This window comes from Pinus tabuliformis, chromosome 3_1 (genome assembly GCF_031772625.1).
Source record: "Pinus tabuliformis cultivar Carrire ecotype Pingquan chromosome 3_1, CPIR1, whole genome shotgun sequence".
NCBI lineage: Eukaryota > Viridiplantae > Streptophyta > Pinopsida > Pinales > Pinaceae > Pinus > Pinus tabuliformis.
In genome coordinates, this window is record NC_142301.1 from 47784279 (window position 1) to 47792093 (window position 7815).

Consider the following 7815-nt stretch of genomic DNA (forward strand, 5'->3'; position numbering starts at 1 on the left):
AAGACTCCATGGTCTAGTCCTCCATCGCATTCCGGATTCCTGGATCTCTCCGATCCCTATTCCTGCAAATTTTGTCAAATGTGGAAGAAACTCTGGTCCATCTCTCTGAACAGCCTACGACTGTCCCTCACTGGACGCCTACGATACATAGGACTTGCAGACTGATCACGGTCACAACCATCTACGGCTCTGCCATACCGACCACTTCGAATGGGGCATAATAACACATCCAACAACACTGACAGCCTGCTAGCAGCAATTCCTTTCCACTGGGCTTTGTTTCACCAAACATCCATGCAAATGAAATTTCCATTAATGAAATAAACACTCCAAACAGGGCCTCCAGCTTCCTCACTCCATAGTTTTCTAAAAATAAGAAAGTAAAACAGTCGAGACCAGTAATGAGCACTCCTGCCCAGAGGGGAAGGGCTCCATTAGTGAGAATCTTAACGCAATGGCGCTGCTGATAACCTCTTGAATATCAGCCCCGATGAGAGCAATTTCCGCTATGACCCACAGTATGAGCCTCGACCACAGCGGGTACTCCTCCCTGCAAAGCTCCGCAAGATGGCATCCCGTTGCCACGCCCACTCTCACCGCGAGCAGCTAGATTTAACCCATTCCCGTCACCAATGCTCATGAGAAATTCAGGGCTCGCAAATAGCCATAGCTTCCACCATGAAAACGGAAGCACGTAACCCTGGAATAAATGTAGCATTGATTCCCACTGATAGAGGTCCATTCTTCACCAGATTTGCAGCCATTTGATCTTCATCAATAGGAACAACGCTGAAATTCAAAACATGTGCCACAATTTTCTTCTTGTTAAAGCTGCAAGTTCCGTCTTTTCCAGTATATGGGTAGTCATCTTCCTTCTCCAATCCACCAGCTTTCAGATCATACTGATAAGCACTTGCCATTAGCCCACCATTGCAACCAGAATCACATGATCTTGCGTCCGAAGGATCGCACACAGTCCACCATTTCTGCTGTTGTGTTAACATGTTGTTATTCCAAAGAGTTGTTGTTATTCTCGTAGGGTCCACAAAGAAACAAGGCCAAATCATCCTTCTTGTGATCATCAAGTTGTACCCATCAGAGACGTTTCTTGCCTTCATCAATAACTGAATCACTCATGGTTTTTTTTTCTATGCCACATAGTTGACTCTGGATGGCCATAACAAACTGTTGATGCCTGTCGCTTGCATCTACATCTCTCCCCAGGTAACTTGACTTTACAGCACTTTCAAACTCATCCAGCTGCCATTTGGCTGTGCCAAGGGCGGTCTGTAGCTCCCGTCTCAGAATATCAACTGAATTGTCCAAATTCTCACCGTAACTTGGATCTGTGTCTATTGCATTCCGAGCAGACACCCAACTTCTGTATGCGGATTCCAATCTGTCAGCGGAGTCTTGCACATCCTCGTCAGCTGAGAAAAAAAAGATCGGCTTCCCACCGACCAAAATTCGCTATCATATTTAAACAATTCAGCCAATTAAACGTTTCAAACATCCCAAATAGGTAAATTTGATGAATAGCAATCCTCTGCCTATGATATCCACGTAGATCTGTCTGTGAATACACGATTGCAGAATGGCAAATACGTCACGCCTCATGCAGATCCACCACAGGCAGATCACTAGATCCACGACATCGTTCCACAGATCCTCTTTAGGTATTCATGACAACCACGCCCTCTACTCTTCGGCTCCATCAACACACAACGCATCCATCAACACGATACCAGTCACTGTTGCAGTAAGCAGCCACGCACAGAACCACCGCCAACAAAGCCCGAAAAACCTTGGCCATTACAGCAATTAACAATTCAGAACATTCAATTGGTTCCCCTCACTTCGATTTCTCTGCTTCCGATGCAAACTGAAGGTAAATCATCCATCCGATTAAAGACAATTCGTCGCTTCCATTAAAACCAGATCAATGAGAGTTTCGTAAGGGGTTGATTTCTCCGCTACGGTTATTTTTTTTACGCCAGAAAACCAAAACTCCGGGTAATCAAATGGAGGCAAACAAATCCTTCTTCGCCCCAAGTCTGCCTATTCGCTCAACACAGCCACAGGTCTCAGACAGCGGATGATGGACAAACAAATACTCACAAAACTTTTATTCTCTTCAGCCCAGGAGCAGCCAAGCCCACGCGGGGCTTGGCTCTCAGGCTCTGATACCAAGATAAAATAGCACACAACAATAATATATTTTATTAATTTGAATGAGGAAATTACACACATATTTATACAATCAATAGTCTCAAGATAGGAATGTTATCTTCGACGTACAGTAGTGTGGTTGAGAGATTCTCTCAACCACACACTAAACTAGGAGAAACTATATTCTAGCTAATTCCTATTATGTAGGAACAAACTCAAATAGAAAATTACAACCATAGAAGCCAACAAAGGGAGGTGATTCCTTGAAGCTAAGTTTTGTGCAGGTAACCGTGAAGGGCAAGAGATTTGCAGCTTTGGTGGATACGGGGGCTACTCATAGCTTCTTAAGCAGGAAGGCAGCAAAGTCTTTTGGGAAAAAAGCAAAGATGGAGAGGGAATGGAGTGCTTTCAAGGCAGTCAACTCTACCATTAGAGCTGTTGATGGTGTGTTGAAGGAAACTCAGGTGAAAGTAGGATCGTGGTTTGGAAAGTTGGACTTGAGGGTTGTGGACATGGATGATCATTCTATGGTGTTGGGGCTGGACTTTATGGAGCATGCACAAGCCATACCAATGGTGGACCGGGACATTCTCTTGATCACGGCTGAAGGGAGAACCATGATGGTACCGATGAATAGAAGGATTTGCTTGGGGTATAGACCAAGGATGACTTCTATGACTTTGTATCCCAAAGATCCGAATGTGAAGCATGAGGATGTGGAGAAAAGAGGACTTGGGAGTGTGACTCAAACAACGAAGGAAAGGAAGTTGGTGGACTTCGTTGCAAGAGCCAGGAAGAAGAATGAAGGAGGTGAGAAGACAACCTCACGAACATGGAGACACTTGTTGGGAGCATCTTCTACTGATAATCTTCATGATAGAGTTGCAAATGAAGGGAGTCTGAGTACTACTTCGGAGGCAGTGGTTGATGAGGATTATGGAGGTAGAGATCCTGCTGGGATAGTGGACTTTTGTAGATATGCTATGGGCATATATGACTTTCAGTTGACAAAGGACAAGCTAGGTGAGCTTGGATGTACATGTGAGGAGATTGAGACTGTGCATAGATACTTGAGGACACAACATCAATCTGACACATGGGTAGATGAGAGTGAGGGAGGAAACTTCCTGGCCCTCCTTTCTCTATAAACAACCTTGGAGGGAGGTTGGTGTGGAGGCCTTGATAGGAAGGAACCACACCAACTTTGCAAGGGGCCTTGAAGGAGGCTTCTTTATGACAGATTGCAGACTTGGGTGCAGATGACCAGATGTTGGGATGGATTCTACATGGGTTGGACATCATGGACAACTAGAGTCATGGACATAAGGTTGGAGACATGGAGCATGACATTTATGCAGGGACATTATGCGGGAGCATGTGTAGAGGTGTCATTCATGGACATTCTATGGGGAGTGCCGAAGCAAAGGATGTTGTGCAAATGCTGTTATAGGGATGTATGAGCTAGTGGAGAAGTTGTACACTCTTGTGCAACAAAACCATGGTTCGAACATGTTGCAGATAGATGGAGTTTCCATGGACTTGAGCATGGATTATGGAGATAGATTATTGATGAGTCAAGGATGTGGCAGATGTTTGAGGAACAACTGATGATGGCATGAGATGTTCACTCTCATGTTGAGCGTGACTCTCAGACATGGGGTCGCGAAGTGTGCAGAGATGTGTTAGCATTTTGTTGGAGTATCACAACAGAGGTTCACATGGTGACACATGATGAGGTCGACACAAGATGTTACAGTGGAGATTGTGGCAGAAGAGTCGATGATCATGGATCGAGATGATATCTGATGGTGGACATACCGCAGAGGTGTATACCTTGGTATGGTTATCTTGGTGGCAGTTGGTCACTAAGGTGAAACATGATGGAGATGGAGTTCTACATATGTTGCAGGGATGTTTGCCTTATGTGGAGGAGTTGACATCATGGATAATGATGATCTTGGTGGATGGCTACCGGGATGGTATGTTGTCGAGGACGACAACAATTTCAGGTGGAGGAGGATGTAAGGTCCTCGAGTTCTACACGAGCGCGGGCGCGGTTGGGCGCCGGGTGAGTCGATGGGGGCGCGGTGGATGACGGGCGCACGGGCGGGCGCGGGCTGCACGACGGGCGGGCGAGGGCTGCATGACGGGCGGGCGTGGCGACAAAGAAATGCGACGAAAGACAAAACTTATGAAACGATGAACGATGGCTTATACCCACGGTTGGAGTAACTTGCGATGGGCAAGGCCGACATATGAAAGGCGTGTTGAAGGATGTGTTAGCCATGGTTTGGGGGTCGGCTGGAGTGCCACCGCCCACAAGTGGTTCCACACTAAAACACATATAAATACACATGCGTTGGATTCATTTGGAGCAACGAACTCGACTTGGCATCATTCAACAAGTGCGCAGATTCTAAAGGCGCAGGGGTAAACAAGTGTTGAGCGCATAGCTCATGCGCTTGTCTTGAATGCGCACAAGGGAAGATTGCACTTGGAGGTTGGGTGAAGGCGTGGGCAAGGTGTGCCCAACGTTCGGTCGAAAGTGTAGTTTTGTGTAGGACTTGGCAAGGATGTCTTGGTGACCCGGGTGGGCACTCATCCTTTGTGCAAGGTGTGCACATGTGATTGTAAAAGGCTGATTTTGCCTATGTTGTAAAATATTCTAAGTATTGGCTTGGAGCTTGCCAAGCATTACTTGTATGATTGTATTATGAAGAAAGATTGCTTATAATATATATTCGGGCAGACTTGTTCGGGAGTTGCCCCTCCCCTTTATACTGTGCAATTGTTATTGTCTTTTATAATTGCTGTGGATAATGAATGAGTATGGGTGTTCATTGGTATAAAGGTTAAATGCAAGTTTACTTGGTTGCGAAACACAAACTAAGTAAGGACAAGTGAATTAGGCGTAGTCCATGAATGTTAGTATTGGTGAAAAGAAAGCGTTCGGTGGTGCCGCACCTCGCTATAAGCGGTTGGAAGACTACCGCAGGTGTAGGGGCGTGACAGGTGTCTTGAGATTGAGCAGGTGGGAACTTCTTCAATTCTGATTCCAACTGTTTGTTCCTCTTTAAGTTCTTCTACCCGTGATTTGAGACTAGTTAAATACTCTCTCGTATACTCCAATATGGAAGCCTTGTCTTTCTACAAATATATTAACAACAACTCATTGTTTTTGGTACTTCTAACTTGAATTTTTGAGAATAAATGTTGGCTATTACATATATTTTCAATAGCTATAGAGATTAAATCCAAAGGTCAATGGATGGCCATAAAATTTCATTTCATTAGAACAACAAATTTAATTTTCATGGAACGTACCCTTGCACCACTAGGTATGAATCGACGCAATGCGCCAAAGCTCTCTCTCAATTTCTCCCTCCTCCTATGCTCATAAATCAGATGATGAACTTGACCGCTAGAAACCGTTCCCCCTGCTGGTCTTTCATTCTCAAACATTGAGATTTGTCCCAATCTTTCTGCATGAATATTCCTCAAGATTGCTAAGATTCTCTTCAATCTGTACTGACCCTCAACCACGGGCTGGCTCGACGTTTTACATGGCGGTCTCCATATGTCAAATGTGCTCAGCATCATGCTCGCCGCTGAGGGGGAAACAGGGAGATTGCTGGCCTGACTGGTTTGCGGGAATAGCAGTGGATCTGGAACGCTAAGTTGCGCTGAAGAACCTGGATAAACGAGTGTTGTCTCAAGACCAAGGCCACCGGTCAAAAGCCCATAAATGTTGGGTGACACAATTACATTAGCTAGAAGGCTTGAAAATCGCAATTTATTCTGCTTATCTGGTTCAACCTACAAGTGAAACCATGGAATTCAGCATGGAATCAACAGAATGCAGATGAGTAGTACATAGGCCCATAGCTGGGTGTTGAAATTATACTTTCAACTGCCGTGCAGCAACATTAAAACAACAACCATGAAAATACTCCAGAAAACCACCAAGCTCATCGGACCGCTTTTGCTGTGAAAGTGTTATTTCGTAAATCTCACCCGATGCAATCATTTTTTGATGCGGGTCCACTGTAATTTTTACAAAACCATCTTTCTATCGGGACATAACATTCGTTCTGTTTGGGCGAGCGATGATCGTTGGATTAATGTGAAGACTGTCCACCATTGATTGCATCCAAAGCTGCATAAAAGCCTGCAACATGACATTGCGTAAAACTTTTGGTTGACCGCCGGTAAAATATAAATAAAATTAAATGTGTTCGTAGAGTATTGGTAAAAGGTTTTTAATTTTAATGTTTTTTATTCCTTACGGAGGTATGGGCATAGTAAAACGTATTTACGTGTTATTTTTTTTATGTATTGCATATGCATTGTATGTGTTATATTTTTTTTAGTGGTGTTGACCATTTCGTAATGAAACGGTGGAACACATAGCAGTGCGAAAACGAAGATGAAGGTAGAAACATGAACAGAGCACCGTGGATGTTTTGATGTCTTGTTTGGCAATGAAATGAAGTAGCAGCAACAGCGTGTGAGTAAGGAGAAAGGAAATGCTCGATTGCTGCTGCTGAAGAAACAGTGAGTTATTTTAAATACACAGTGATAGTTTAGAGTGCAAGAATGGCCAGCACCAGCACTAGCATGGGTATTTTTAATACTCAGCTCCCATAGTTTAATGGGAAAAACTATGACTATTGGGCAATAACCATGAGAGCCCTGTTTGCCTCACAAGATTTATGGGAATCAGTTAAGGATGGTTTTGAAGAACCATCAGATAAAAATGAGTTTAATAGATTAACTCAGGCAGAGAAGGATCTGTTGAAGAGCAATAGGAAGAAGGATTCAAAAGCCCTTGTATTTTTGTATCAAGCAGTGGACCAGAGTGTGTTTCCAAGGATAGCAGCAACTAAGACATCCAAAGAAGCATGGCAAACCCTCAAGACAGCCTATCAAGGCATGGAGAAAGTGAAGACATCAAAACTACAGTTGTTGAGGAAAGATTTTGAGAACCTGTGCATGAAGGAGTCAGACAATATTGACTCATTCTTCACACACGTGATTGGTCTGGTCACACAAATAAGATCTCATGGACAAACTCTTGAAGAAAGGAGGACTGTGGAGAAAATATTGAGGGTCCTACCCTCAAAGTTTGATGTGATAGTCACCACCATAGAAGAGACAAATGGTCTCTCAAACTTTTCAGTTGATGAACTTCATGCATCACTGATAACACATGAGCAGAGGTTGAGTAGAAATGAAAACTCATCTCTAGAGCAAGCCTTCAAGACCCAGATTTCCTTTGGAAGAGGAAGAGGTCAAGGCAGAGGAAGCAAGAGAGGAAGAGGCAGAAGCCAAAACAGAGGTGGAAGAAACAGTCCAGTAAATGCTCAAGGAAGAGGCAGCAATCCAAATCAGAACCAAGGCCAAGGCAGCAGCCAACAAAGTGGACAACATCATGTTGAAGGACAAAGGTATGAAAAATCTAATGTCCAATGTTATTATTGTAAAAAATATGGGCATTATGCAAATGAATGTAGGAAGAAGCAGCATGATATGAACAATAGATCTAGTGCAAATATCACTAGAGAAAATATCAGCCAAGATAATGTGCTGTTAGCTTGTAATATGGCTAAAACAAATAGTGATGATATATGGTTTCTAGACTCCGGT

At 43.9% G+C, this 7815-nt stretch overlaps 1 pseudogene; it reads right to left on the minus strand.

Annotated features, from left to right (window-relative positions):
• Positions 1-647: 647 nt before the first annotated feature.
• On the minus strand, positions 648-1004 carry LOC149185702 (cysteine protease RD19A pseudogene; annotated as a pseudogene).
• Between the last annotated feature and the right edge of the window lie 6811 nt (positions 1005-7815).